The sequence below is a fragment of the Triticum urartu genome, chromosome 7A, assembly GCF_056163025.1.
Source record: "Triticum urartu cultivar PI428250 chromosome 7A, HENAU_Tu73, whole genome shotgun sequence".
NCBI lineage: Eukaryota > Viridiplantae > Streptophyta > Magnoliopsida > Poales > Poaceae > Triticum > Triticum urartu.
This window is the reverse complement of record NC_141879.1, coordinates 252,716,336-252,731,571: the sequence shown is the minus strand read 5'-3', so window position 1 is coordinate 252,731,571 and position 15,236 is coordinate 252,716,336.

The following is a 15,236-nucleotide window of genomic DNA, read 5'->3' as shown; positions in this document are numbered from 1 at the left end:
GCATTGTGTTGGGTTGCCGAGCAGCGCGAGCAGGTGCTATGGTCGGGCGTCCATGGCGAGGCAGCCGTCGGACTAGGCCGATAGGAGGTGAGGGAGCTAGGTGAGGAATCCATGGCAAACTCCAGGGCAGGGAGTAGCGGCGTCGGCCGTGCTGGCAAGGAGCAGCAGCACTTGCGCGCTGCAGATGCGCGTGGGGCCGCTCAAGGTGGCTGGCGCTGTGCAGCCTCGTCGGCGCGCCATCATGCGACCTGTGGCGGCCGTCGTGCCGGTTGTGGCTGCTCGAGGTCCTCCGGCCGTCACTATGGCCGCCCATGGCTCGGGACAGTGAGAGATAGGGAAGGAGAGGGAGAATAAATAGGAGGAAGAAGAAAGAGCTTATATGTGAGACCCACATATAAGTTAACGGTCAAACAAACTGTCAAAAAACAGGTTTCTTAGGAGTGGGCCAATGTAAGGGCATATTTCTCCCTAAGTGGTTTTGGTGATTGATGGCAATGCATTTGTGGACTAATTGTGTGCATTAAGCATTTCAGATATCTCATGTCTAGGCACAAGACGATTCGGTACCCCTCGGAGCCTATCGAAGACGGCGTTTCTTTATGTTTCTTTTCGGTGGATTTGAGTCGTAGGAAATCCGTACTATTAAGAGGGGCTCCGCTTTGAAAAGGTTGGGGTGGAATAACACTTACACATCTGTTCCTTTGCACCACCTTTCCTTTGCTTCATTGGAGTACCTGTCGTTTTCCCTTGTCTTTACAAAGATGAAGGCCTCCAAGTGCTACTGTTCTGTGGCGTGCGGTAGTACTGCTCAAGGGAGCAGTAGTACCGCAGCGGTCCATGGTAGTACCGCAGCGGTCCATGGTAGTACCGCTCAAGGTAGCGGTAGTACCACGTCGTGCGGTAGTACCGCTCCCAGCGAGCGGTAGTACTGTGGTCTCTAGCCCAGAACGCTGGCATGCGCGGAAGTAGGGGCGGAAGTAATTTTTGACTTTCGCACCCTACGCGGTAGTACCACTTCCTGTGAGCGGTAGTACCGTGCCGGATTCTTGCACAGACCGAAACTCAATGTAAGTAGCGATGGATGTAATTTTATTAGTGTTGGAAATATGCCCTAGAGGCAATAATAAAATGATTATTATATTTCCTTGTTCATGATAATTGTCTATTGTTCATGCTTTAATTGTATTATCCGAAAACCGTAATACATGTGTGAATACATAGACCACAATGTGTCCCTAGTGAGCCTCTAGTTGACTAGCTCATTGATCAACAGATAGTCATGGTTTCCTGGCTATGGACATGGGGATGTCATTGATAACGGGATCACATCATTAGGAGAATGATGTGATGGACAAGACCCAATCCTAAATATAGCACAAGATCGTATAGTTCGTTTGCTAGAGTTTTTCCAATGTCAAGTATCTCTTCCTTAGACCATGAGATCGTGTAACTCCCGGATACCGTAGGAGTGCTCTGGGTATACCAAACGTCACAACGTAACTGGGTGACTATAAAGGTATACTACGGGTATCTCCGAAAGTGTCTGTTGGGTTGACACGGATCAAGACTGGGATTTGTCACTCCGTATGACGGAGAGGTATCTCTGGGCCCACTCGGTAATGCATCATCATAATGAGCTCAAAGTGACCAAGTGTCTGGTCACGGGATCATGCATTAGGGTACGAGTAAAGTGACTTGCCGGTAACGAGATTGAACGAGGTATTGGGATACCGACGATCGAATCTCGGGCAAGTAACGTACCGATTGACAAAGGGAATTGTATACGGGGTTGCTTGAATCCTCGACATCGTGGTTCATCCGATGAGATCATCGAGGAGCATGTGGGAGCCAACATGGGTATCCAGATCCCGCTGTTGGTTATTGACCGGAGAGCCGTCTCGGTCATGTCTACATGTCTCCCGAACCCGTAGGGTCTATACACTTAAGGTTCGGTGACGCTAGGGTTGTAGAGATATGAATGTGTAGTAACCCGAAAGTTGTTCGGAGTCCCGGATGAGATCCTGGACGTCACGAGGAGTTCCGGAATGGTCCGAAGGTGAAAAATTATATATAGGAAGTGCAGTTTCGGCCATCGGGAGAGTTTCGGGGTCACCGGTATTGTACCGGGACCACCGGAAGGGTCCAAGGGGTCCACCGGGTGGGGCCACCCATCCCGGAGGGCCCCATGGGCCAAAGTGGGGAGGGGAACCAGCCCATAGTGGGCTGGTGCGCCCCCTAGGCCCACCCCCTGCGCCTAGGGATGGAAACCCTAGGGTGGGGGGGCGCCCCACTTGCCTTGGGGGCTACTCCACCCTTGGCCGCCGCCCCCCCTAGGAGATCCCGTCTCCTAGGGCCGGCGCCCCCCTTAGGGGAGCCTATATAAAGGAGGGGGGGAGGGAGGGGGCAAACACACCTTGAGTCTTGGCACCTCCCTCTCCCCTGCTACACCTCTCTCTCGCAGTATAACGGCGAAGCCCTGCCGCGGTGACGCCCTGCATCCACCACCACGCCGTCGTGCTGCTGGATCTTCATCAACCTCTCCTCCCCCCTTGCTGGATCAAGAAGGAGGAGACGTCGCGCTGACTGTACGTGTGTTGAACACGGAGGTGCCGTCCGTTCGGCGCTAGGATCTCCGGTGATTTGGATCACGTCGAGTACGACTTCCTCATCCCCGTCCTTGAACGCTTCCGCGCGTGATCTACAAAGGTATGTAGATGCAATCCGATCACTCGTTGCTAGATGAACTCATAGATGGATCTTGGTGAAACCGTAGGAAAATTTTTGTTTTCTGCAACGTTCCCCAACAGTGGCATCATGAGCTAGGTCTATGCGTAGTTCTCCTTGCACGAGTAGAACACAATTTGTTGTGGGCGTAGATGTTGTCAACTTTCTTGCCGCTACTAGTCTTATCTTGCTTCAGCGGTATTGTGGGATGAAGCGGCCCGGACCGACCTTACACGTACGCTTACGTGAGACTGGTTCCACCGACTGACATGCACTAGTTGCATAAGGTGGCTAGCAGGTGTCTGTCTCTCCCACTTTAGTTGGAGCGGATTCGATGAAAAGGGTCCTTATGAAGGGTAAATAGAAGTTGACAAATCACGTTGTGGCTATTACGTAGGTAAGAAAACGTTCTTGCTAGAACCCTTTTGCAGCCACGTAAAACTTGCAACAACAATTAGAGGACATCTAACTTGTTTTTGCAGCAAGTGCTTTGTGATGTGATATGGCCAAAGTTATGATGAATGATGAATGATATATATGTGATGTATGAGATCATGTTCTTGTAATAGGAATCACGACTTGCATGTCGATGAGTATGACAACCGGCAGGAGCCATAGGAGTTGTCTTTATTTTTTGTATGACCTGCGTGTCATTGAGAAACGCCATGTAAATTACTTTACTTTATTGCTAAACGTGTTAGCCGTAGTAGTAGAAGTAATAGTTGGCGAGAAACTTCATGGAGACACGATGATGGAGATCATGGTGTCATGCCGGTGACAAGATGATCATGGAGCCCCAAGATGGAGATCAAAGGAGCTATGTGATATTGGCCATATCATGTCACTATTATTATTTGATTGCATGTGATGTTTATCATGTTTTTGCATCTTGTTTACTTAGAACGACGGTAGTAAATAAGATGATCCCTCATAATAATTTCAAGAAAGTGTTCTCCCTAACTGTGCACCGTTGCAACAGTTCGTTGTTTCGAAGCACCACGTGATGATCGGGTGTGATAGATTCCAACGTTCACATACAATGGGTGTAAGACAGATTTACACATGCAAACACTTAGGTTGACTTGACGAGCCTAGCATGTACAGACATGGCCTCGGAACACAGAAGACCGAAAGGTCGAGCATGAGTCGCATAGAAGATACGATCAACATGAAGATGTTCACCGATGTTGACTAGTCCGTCTCACGTGATGATCGGACACGGCCTAGTTAACTCGGATCATGTTATACTTAGTTGACTGGAGGGATGTCTATCTAAGTGGGAGTTCATTATATAATTTTATTAGATGAACTTAATTATCATGAACTTAGTCTAAAATCTTTACAATATGTCTTGTAGATCAAATGGCCAACGTTGTCCTCAACTTCAACGCGTTCCTAGAGAAAACCAAGCTGAAAGACGATGGCAGCAACTATACGGACTGGGTCCGGAACCTGAGGATCATCCTCATAGCTGCCAAGAAAGATTATGTCCTACAAGCACCGCTAGGTGACGCACCCGTCCCACAGAACCAAGACGTTATGAACGCTTGGCAGACACGTGCTGATGATTACTCCCTCGTTCAGTGCAGCATGCTTTACAGCTTAGAACCGGGGCTCCAAAAGCGTTTTGAGAGACACGGAGCATATGAGATGTTCGAAGAGCTGAAAATGGTTTTCCAAGCTCATGCCCAAGTCGAGAGATATGAAGTCTCCGACAAGTTCTTTAGCTGTAAGATGGAGGAAAATAGTTCTGTCAGTGAGCACATACTCACAATGTCTGGGTTACATAACCGCTTGACTCAGCTGGGAGTTAATCTCCCGGATGACGCGGTCATTGACAGAATCCTCCAGTCGCTTCCACCAAGCTACAAGAGCTTTGTGATGAACTTCAATATGCAGGGGATGGAAAAGACCATTCCTGAAGTATTTGCAATGCTGAAATCAGCAGAGGTAGAAGTCAAAAAGGAACATCAAGTGTTGATGGTGAATAAAACCACTAAGTTCAAGAAAGGCAAGGGTAAGAAGAACTTCAAGAAGGACGGCAAGGGAGTTGCCGCGCCCGGTAAGCAAGCTGCCGGGAAGAAGCCAAAGAATGGACCCAAGCCCGAGACTGAGTGTTTTTATTGCAAGGGAAGTGGTCACTGGAAGCGGAACTGCCCCAAATACTTAGCGGACAAGAAGGCTGGCAAAACAAAAGGTATATGTGATATACATGTAATTGATGTGTACCTTACCAGTACTCGTAGTAGCTCCTGGGTATTTGATACCGGTGCAGTTTCTCACATTTGTAACTCAAAGCAGGAGCTGCGGAATAAACAGAGACTGGCGAAGGACGAGGTGACAATGCGCGTCGGGAATGGTTCCAAGGTCGATGTGATCGCCGTCGGCACGCTACCTCTACATTTACCTACGGGATTAGTTTTGAACCTCAATAATTGTTATTTAGTGCCAAGTTTGAGCATGAACATTGTATCAGGATCTCGTTTAATACGAGATGGCTACTCATTTAAATCCGAGAATAATGGTTGTTCTATTTATATGAGAGATATGTTTTATGGTCATGCTCCTATGGTGAATGGTGTATTCTTAATGAATCTCGAGCGTAATGCTACACATATTCATAGTGTGAATACCAAAAGATGTAAGGTTGATAACGATAGTCCCACATACTTGTGGCATTGCCGCCTTGGTCACATAGGTGTCAAACGCATGAAGAAGCTCCATGCAGATGGACTTTTAGAGTCTCTTGATTACGAATCATTTGACACGTGCGAACCATGCCTCATGGGTAAAATGACCAAGACTCCATTCTCAGGAACAATGGAGCGAGCAACCAACTTATTGGAAATCATACATACTGATGTGTGCGGTCCAATGAGTGTTGAGGCTCGCGGTGGCTATCATTATGTTCTCACCCTCACTGATGACTTGAGTAGATATGGGTATGTCTACTTAATGAAACACAAGTCTGAGACCTTTGAAAGGTTCAAGGAATTTCAGAGTGAGGTTGAGAATCAACGTGACAGGAAAATCAAGTTCCTGCGATCAGATTGTGGAGGAGAATACTTGAGTCATGAATTTGGCACACACTTAAGAAAATGTGGAATAGTTTCACAACTCACGCCGCCTGGAACACCTCAGCGTAATGGTGTGTCCGAACGTCGTAATTGCACTCTATTAGATATGGTGCAATCTATGATGTCTCTTACCGATTTACCGCTATCATTTTGGGGCTATGCTTTAGAGACTGCCGCATTCACTTTAAATAGGGCTCCGTCGAAATCCATTGAGACGACACCGTATGAATTATGGTTTGGGAAGAAACCTAAGTTGTCGTTTCTAAAAGTTTGGGGATGCGATGCTTATGTCAAGAAACTTCAACCTGAAAAGCTCGAACCCAAGTCGGAAAAATGTGTCTTCATAGGATACCCTAAAGAAACTATTGGGTATACCTTCTACCTCAGATCCGAAGGCAAGATCTTTGTTGCCAAGAATGGATCCTTTCTAGAGAAGGAGCTTCTCTCGAAAGAAGTAAGTGGGAGGAAAGTAGAACTTGATGAAGTATTACCTCTTGAACCGGAAAGTGGCGCAACTCAGGAAAATGTTCCTGTGGTGCCTGCACCAATTAGAGAGGAAGTTAATGATGATGATCAAGATAGTTCTGATCAAGCTCCTACTGAACTTCGAAGGTCCACAAGGACACGTTCCGCACCAGAGTGGTACGGCAACCCTGTCTTGGAAATCATGTTGTTAGCCAACGGTGAACCTTCGAACTATGAAGAAGCGATGGCGGGCCCGGATTCCGACAAATGGATGGAAGCCATGAAATCCGAGATAGGATCCATGTATGAAAACAAAGTATGGACTTTGACTGACTTGCCCGATGATCGGCGAGCCATAGAAAATAAATGGATCTTTAAGAAGAAGACAGACGCGGATGGTAATGTGACCATCCATAAAGCTAGGCTTGTCGCTAAGGGTTATCGACAAGTTCAAGGGGTTGACTACGATGAGACATTCTCTCCCGTAGCAAAGCTGAAGTCCGTCCGAATCATGTTAGCTATTGCTGCATACTATGATTATGATATATGGCAAATGGACATCAAAATGGCATTCCTTAACGGTCGTCTTAAGGAAGAACTGTATATGATGCAGCCGGAAGGTTTTGTCGATCCTAAGAATGCTGACAAGGTGTGCAAGCTCCAACGCTCGATTTATGGGCTGGTGCAAGCATCTCGGAGTTGGAACATTCGCTTTGATGAGATGATCAAAGCGTTTGGGTTTATGCAGACTTATGGAGAAGCCTGCGTTTACAAGAAAGTGAGTGGGAGCTCTGTAGCATTTCTCATATTATATGTAGATGACATACTTTTGATGGGAAATGATATAGAGCTTTTGGACAGCATTAAGGCCTACTTGAATAAGAGTTTTTCAATGAAGGACTTTGGAGAAGCTGCTTATATATTAGGCATCAAGATCTATAGAGATAGATCAAGACGCCTCATAGGTCTTTCACAAAGCACATACCTTGATAAGATATTGAAGAAGTTCAATATGGATCAGTCTAAGAAGGGGTTCTTGCCTATGTTGCAAGGTGTGAAATTGAGCTCAGCTCAATGTCCGACCACGGCAGAAGATATAGAAGAGATGAGTGTCATCCCCTATGCCTCAGCCATAGGTTCTATTATGTATGCCATGCTGTGTACCAGACCTGATGTAAACCTTGCCATAAGTTTGGTAGGTAGGTACCAAAGTAATCCCGGCAAGGAACACTGGACAGCGGTCAAGAATATCCTGAAGTACCTGAAAAGGACTAAGGAAATGTTTCTCGTTTATGGAGGTGACGAAGAGCTCGTCGTAAAGGGTTACGTCGACGCTAGCTTCGACACAGATCTGGATGACTCTAAGTCACAAACCAGATACATGTATATTTTGAATGGTGGGGCAGTAAGCTGGTGCAGTTGCAAGCAAAGCGTTGTGGCGGGATCTACATGTGAAGCGGAGTACATGGCAGCCTCGGAGGCAGCACACGAAGCAGTCTGGGTGAAGGAGTTCATTACCGACCTAGGAGTCATACCCAATGCGTCGGGCCCGATGACTCTCTTCTGTGACAACACTGGAGCTATTGCCCTTGCCAAGGAGCCTAGGTTTCACAGGAAGACCAGGCATATCAAGCGTCGCTTCAACTCCATTCGTGAAAGTGTTCAAAATGGAGACATAGAGATTTGTAAAGTACATACGGACCTGAATGTAGCAGATCCGTTGACTAAACCTCTCCCTAGAGCAAAACATGATCAACACCAGAATTCCATGGGTGTTCGATTCATCACAATGTAACTAGATGATTGACTCTAGTGCAAGTGGGAGACTATTGGAAATATGCACTAGAGGCAATAATAAAATGATTATTATATTTCCTTGTTCATGATAATTGTCTATTGTTCATGCTTTAATTGTATTATCCGGAAACCGTAATACATGTGTGAATACATAGACCACAATGTGTCCCTAGTGAGCCTCTAGTTGACTAGCTCATTGATCAACAGATAGTCATGGTTTCCTGGCTATGGACATGTGATGTCATTGATAACGGGATCACATCATTAGGAGAATGATGTGATGGACAAGACCCAATCCTAAACATAGCACAAGATCGTATAGTTCGTTTGCTAGAGTTTTTCCAATGTCAAGTATCTCTTCCTTAGACCATGAGATTGTGTAACTCCCGGATACCGTAGGAGTGCTCTGGGTATACCAAACGTCACAACGTAACTAGGTGACTATAAAGGTATACTACGGGTATCTCCGAAAGTGTCTGTTGGGTTGACACGGATCAAGACTGGGATTTGTCACTCCGTATGACGGAGAGGTATCTCTGGGCCACTCAGTAATGCATCATCATAATGAGCTCAAAGTGACCAAGTGTCTGGTCACGAGATCATGCATTACGGCACGAGTAAAGTGACTTGCCGGTAACGAGATTGAACGAGGTATTGGGATACCGACGATCGAATCTCGGGCAAGTAACGTACCGATTGACAAAGGGAATTGTATACGGGGTTGCTTGAATCCTCAACATCGTGGTTCATCCAATGAGATCATCGAGGAGCATGTGGGAGTCAACATGGGTATCCAGATCCCGCTGTTGGTTATTGACCGGAGAGCCGTCTCGGTCATGTCTACATGTCTCCCGAACCCGTAGGGTCTACACACTTAAGGTTCGGTGACGCTAGGGTTGTAGAGATATGAATATGCAGTAACCCGAAAGTTGTTCGGAGTCCCGGATGAGATCCTGGACATCACGAGGAGTTCCGGAATGGTCCGGAGGTGAATAATTATATATAGGAAGTGCAGTTTCGGCCATCGGGAGAGTTTCGGGGTCACCGGTATTGTACCGGGACCACCGGAAGGGTCCAGGGGGTCCATCGGGTGGGGCCACCCATCCCAGAGGGCCCCATGGGCCAAAGTGGGGAGGGGAACCAGCCCATAGTGGGCTGGTGCGCCCCCCTAGGCCCACCCCCCTGCGCCTAGGGTTGGAAACCCTAGGGTGGGGGGGCGCCCCACTTGCCTTGGGGCTACTCCACCCTTGGCCGCCGCCCCCCTTAGGGGAGCCTATATAAAGGGGGGAGGGAGGGGGCAGACACACCTTGAGTCTTGGCGCCTCTCTCTCGCAGTATAACGGCGAAGCCCTGCTGCGGTGACGCCCTGCATCCACCACCACGCCGTCGTGCTGCCGGATCTTCATCAACCTCTCCTCCCCCGTTGCTGGATCTAGAAGGAGGAGACGTCGCGCTGACCGTACGTGTGTTGAACACGGAGGTGCCGTCCGTTCGGCACTAGGATCTCCGGTGATTTGGATCACGTCGAGTACAACTTCCTCATCCCCGTCCTTGAATGCTTCCGCGCGTGATCTACAAAGGTATGTAGATGCAATCCGACCACTCGTTGCTAGATGAACTCATAGATGGATCTTGGTGAAACCGTAGGAAAATTTTTGTTTTCTGCAACGTTCCCTAACAATTAGTCTGTGCCTTCCTAGCAAAGATTGAACCCTGCCTTGCGGTAGTACCGCAAGGGCGTGCGGTAGTACCGCTCCGGCGGTTCTACCGCTCGTTGCTATACGCAACAAGGCCTCGTCTGGCCCGTGCCGCGCAAGCGGTAGTACCACACTGCCTAGCGGTAGTACCGTGTTTATGTGCGGTAGTACCGCATGTCACAGGCTGAATAAGTGGGAAACAGTTGGATATTTCCTCCCACTATATAAGGGGGGTCTTCTTCCCCAAGTTGACCACCTCTTCCCTCCCCAAGCTCCATTGTTGCTCAAAGCTCCATTTGCGCCCGATCTCTCTCCCTAGCCAATCAAACTTATTGATTTTCTAGGAATTAGTTGAAAAGGCCCCGATCTACACTTCCACCAAGAGAAATTTGATTCCCCCCACTAATCCCTTGCGGATCTTGTTACTCTTGGGTGTTTGAGCACCCTAGACGGTTGAGGTCACCGCGGAACCATATTCCATTATGGTGAAGCTTCATGGTGTCGTTGGGAGCCTCCAATTAAGTTGTGGAGATTGCCCCAACCTTGTTTCTAAAGGTTCGGTCATCGCCTCCAAGGGCACCAATAGTGATATCACGACATCTCGCATTGTGTAAGGGCGCGAGGAGAATACGGTGGCCCTAGTGGCTTCTTGGGGAGCATTGTGCCTCCACACCACTCCAACAGAGACGTACTTCCTCTCAAAGGGAAGGAACTTCGGTAACACATCCTTGTCTCCACCGGCTCCACTCTTGGTTATCTCTTACCTTTACTTGTGCAAGCTTATATTGTGGTGTATCCCTTGCTTTCTTGTGTGCTTGTTGTTGCATCATATATGTTGCTCACCTAGTTGCATATCTGGACAACCTACTTTGATGCAAAGTTTAATTTGGTAAAGAAAAGTTAAAAATTGTTAGTTGCCTATTCACCCCCCTATAGTCAACTATATCGACCATTTTCAATTGGTATCAGAGCCTCATCTCTTTATAAGGACTTTGTTGTCCGAAGAGTATGGTTGACACCGTAGACGGTGGGAAGGAGCACCCGGGTGCGAATCTGTCCTCTTCTACGGCCGATGGGGGATCCTCGGTCTCTTATGAGGAATTCAATGTGGCTTTGGACACATTGAAAACCTCCATGACGACCGAGGTCAAAGGCATGTTTAAGGAGTTTCTTGATGGTCTTAAATTATCAACCGCACCGTTGGAAGTGGTCGATCCCACTAACAAGGTGACGGATGCTAACTCCGATAAGGGGGAAACTACTAGTGATAAAGTTCCTTTGACTAGTGGTAGAAGTGAAACGGCATCTTTGCCCATGTTGAACCACCCCCTACTTATGGGGGACCGATTCCCTCCACTCATTTGAATCATGTTGGTCCTCCTCCTAAGTTTGTTAAAAATGAGGATTTTGCCTCTTGGGTCTACCATTTTAAACATCATTTAAATCATAGTTCTACTAATCTTTGGAGAATTATTGAGCAAGGTTTCTACCCGCATGACCGCAAATTCACCCCTAGAGAAGCCACGGATCATCAATTCAACGGTTCCGCTCTCTTCATTATCCAAGACGCAATTCCACCTGAAGATATTGCGCATCTCCAACCTTTCACCGTGGACAAGGATGCATGCAACATGTTGTTTCCATTTACAAGGGAAGCGCAAGCATTCAACGCTCCAACTATGAAGTGGTGCAAGATGAAGCGGATGAGTTTGCAATGAATGAAGATGAAGAACCTCGTGAGCTTTACCGAAGATTAACCACTCTCGCAGTTTCACTCCAAGATCATGGGAGTAAGGATATGAATGACAATTGGATCAAGTGGCAAAAGTGCAAAAGATATCAGCTGCACAGACTTGGTGAAAATACTAACATGCCAGGAATAACATCAGGAAGCCATGTTTATAGCAAGCAAACAACAAGCTACATGAACAGATCATAGCAATACAAGGCATGGAATGAATCTACTAAATGCATAGAACAAAAGTCCCTTACTGATCATGAGCCAAAAAGGCACAGAAGATATGATGGCACCCATGTAAACATAGCAAGTTTTGTTAACAGTTTCAGACTTAGCAGAAAACAGAGCATGGCATGAACATAATAATGAAGGCATCTTTGCGAGCTCAATTCACTCATCACAAAGCCTTGCATGAAAAAATAATCATACTACCAGCAAGATGGCATGTTCATGAAGCTAACCATGGCAATAACAATTTCATAGCATGCATGGATAAACTACAACAACCATGGCCAAATTGATTAACATGTAAACAATCTGCCAGGAACATTTTATAGCAAAAGTAGAGCAAGATTGAGACATGCTAGGGCACTCCATAATTGCAAACAGGGACATGGATGGATAGAGCACAACCATAAGTCCAAATCATCCTTACTGAAGAAACTCAAAACAAGCATAGATCTCACTGTAGCATCGTGTATACGTGGCATCAAAATAACAACAGGAAAAGGACTTATTAAAATTCGAAGTCCCCGAAATCGGCAATATCACGAAGGCTACTTTGCATGCTTGTGCTAGTCACCACAAAGATCACAAAAATACATGGCAAGCACCCCTGTAAAGATGTCATGGCATAGATCAAAACACATGTAGAGCTCATGCCCATATGCAACACACATCAAATGTGACAAAAATGACAAATCAACATAATCTGCTAAGTAACAGCAACTAAACAATTTATAGCACTCTTGCATCAACGATTTGGGCATCAAGATGGACTCAAACAAGCATGCCACAATGTAATGAAATGAAGAGCACATCATGATGAACATTTTGATATATCATACACATGAAACGGAGCTACGGTCATCGAGTTATGATGCAATGAACAGCGCCATAAAATATAGCAGAGAAAAGGACTTGGAGATAGTTTACCCCGCGAAATCAGATCTAGGGTTCGTCGGCCCGCGAACCGAGGTGGCGGTGCACGCAACTCCGGCGAGGTAGTGGAGGTCGGGGCCGGCTGAGGGGACGGCGGATCCGGGCGGCTCCTGCCCGGATCTGGCCGGAGAAGGCGCCGGCGACGGCGGGAGGCGCGCGGAGGAGCGGCGATGGGGCGGCGACTGGCGCGGGGAGAGCGGGCGCGGTGGAGCGGCGGCTGGAGCAGGGCGGAGGCGGCGGGCGTCGCGGCGGAGCGGGGCGGTGGCACGGCGCGCGTGCGAGAAGCTCGGGTGCGGACGGGCCCAGTCGCGGCCTGGGGCGGGCCGGCCTCGGGCCCCGGTGGGCCGTGGCGGCGGGGAGAGAGAGGAGGCGCGGTGGAGCGGAGCTGAGGGCGACGTGGCGATGCGGGATTGGGCGCGGGGGCGGCGTTGCTGAGGTGGCGGGATGGGATTGGCCGGAGGGACGTGTCCGACGGACATGTCCGACGCGGTTGGACATGTCTGGCGGCGTGAGGAGGAAGACGCTAGGGTTTGGACTGTGATTTTGGACGGGGAAGACCTTTATATAGGTAGAGAGAGTTTGGAATGTCCAAATGAGGTGTAGTTTTCGCCGACACGATCGTGATCCGACGGCGGAGGACATGGAAGGGGTTTGGAAGGGTTACTTGGCTGGTTTGGAGGGGTGTTGGGCTGCAACACACACGAGGCCTTTATGGTTCCCCGGTTAACCGTTGGAGCATCAAACGGACTACAAATGACATGAAATTTGACAGGAGGTCTACCGGTGGTGTACCAAGGCCACTTGGCAAATCTCGGTCCATTCTGAGAATGTTTAACACCCTCTCACGAAAAGAGACAAAAGGGGGCGTCGGAGGACGTAGGAGTGTCGGATTACAAAACGGACAACGGGGAAAATGCTCCGATGCAAGAGACGAATATGAATGAAAATGCGATGCACATGATGACATGATATGAAATGCATGACATGAACAAAAAGCAAAACGAAGACAAAAACCCAACCACGAAGGGAATATCATATCGCATCTCCGGAAAAGGCAAGAGTCGGAGTTACAAATATGGCAAGTTGCATCCGGGGTGTTACATAGATGGCTTCTTCTCTCTCTTTGGATCTCAATACAAAGTTCTCCTTGATCGTCTTGGAGATCTATTCGATGTAACTCTTTTTGCGGTGTGTTTGTCGAGATCCGATGAATTGTGGGTTTATGATCAAGTTTATCTATGAACAATATTTTATTCTTCTCTGAAATCTTTTATGTATGATTGGTTATCTTTGCAAGTCTCTTTGAATTATCAATTTGGTTTGGCCTACTAGATTGATCTTTCTTGCAATGGGAGAAGTGCTTATCTTTGGGTTCAATCTTGCGGTGTCCTTTCCCAGTGACTGCAGGGGCATCAAGGCAGGTATTGTATTGTTGCCATCGAGGATAAAAAGATGGGGTTTATATCATATTGCTTGAGTTTATTCCTCTACATCATGTCATCTTGCCAATGCGTTACTCTGTTCTTATGAACTTAATACTCTAGATGCATGCTGGATAGCGGTCGATGTGTGGAGTAATAGTACTAGATGCAGAATCGTTTGGGTCTACTTGTCGCAGACGTGATGCCTATATACATGATCATGCTTAGATATTCTCATAATTATGCACTTTTCTATCAATTTCTCGACAGTAATTTGTTCACCCACCGTAATACTTATGCTATCTTGAGAGAAGCCACTAGTGAAACCTATGGCCCCCGGGTCTATCTTTTATCATATAAGTTTCCAATCTATTTTATTTTGCAATATTTATTTTCCAATCTATATCATAAAAATACCAAAAATATGTATCTTATTATCTCTATCAGATCTCACTCTCGTAAGTGACCTTGAAGGGATTGACAACCCCTTTATCGCGTTGGTTGCGAGGTTCTTATTTGTTTGTGTAGGTACGAGGGACTTGCGTGTAGTCTCCTACTGGATTGATACCTTGGTTCTCAAAAACTAAGGGAAATACTTATGCTACTTTGCTTCATCACCCTCTCCTCTTCAAGGGAAAACCAACGCAGTGCTCAAGAGGTAGAAATTGGTAGCACTATTTTGACCTTAATATGCAATGGTCTTAGATTTTATTAACCATTCTCGAATATGTTTACCTTGTCGATCTCACAGCACACGATCTGTATAGCTAACTCGACTGCGATCTTCGACATTATTGCATACAGTTGGTTTCTTCTACCTTGTGCCCTGTAGAGCGTAGAATGAATTATCGCACTCGAGTGTCCATCATCACCCTTCTGTGTAACTTTGACGTCATCACCCACGGGTAAACTTATGACTGAAGTCATTCCACACACTTCATTTTTACAAAGCTTTTTGCCAATAAATGAAGGAAATATGCCCTAGAGGCAATAATAAAGTTATTATTTATTTCCTTATATCATGATAAATGTTTATTATTCATGCTAGAATTGTATTAACCGGAAACATAATACATGTGTGAATACATAGACAAACAGAGTGTCACTAGTATGCCTCTACTTGACTAGCTCGTTGATCAAAGATGGTTATGTTTCC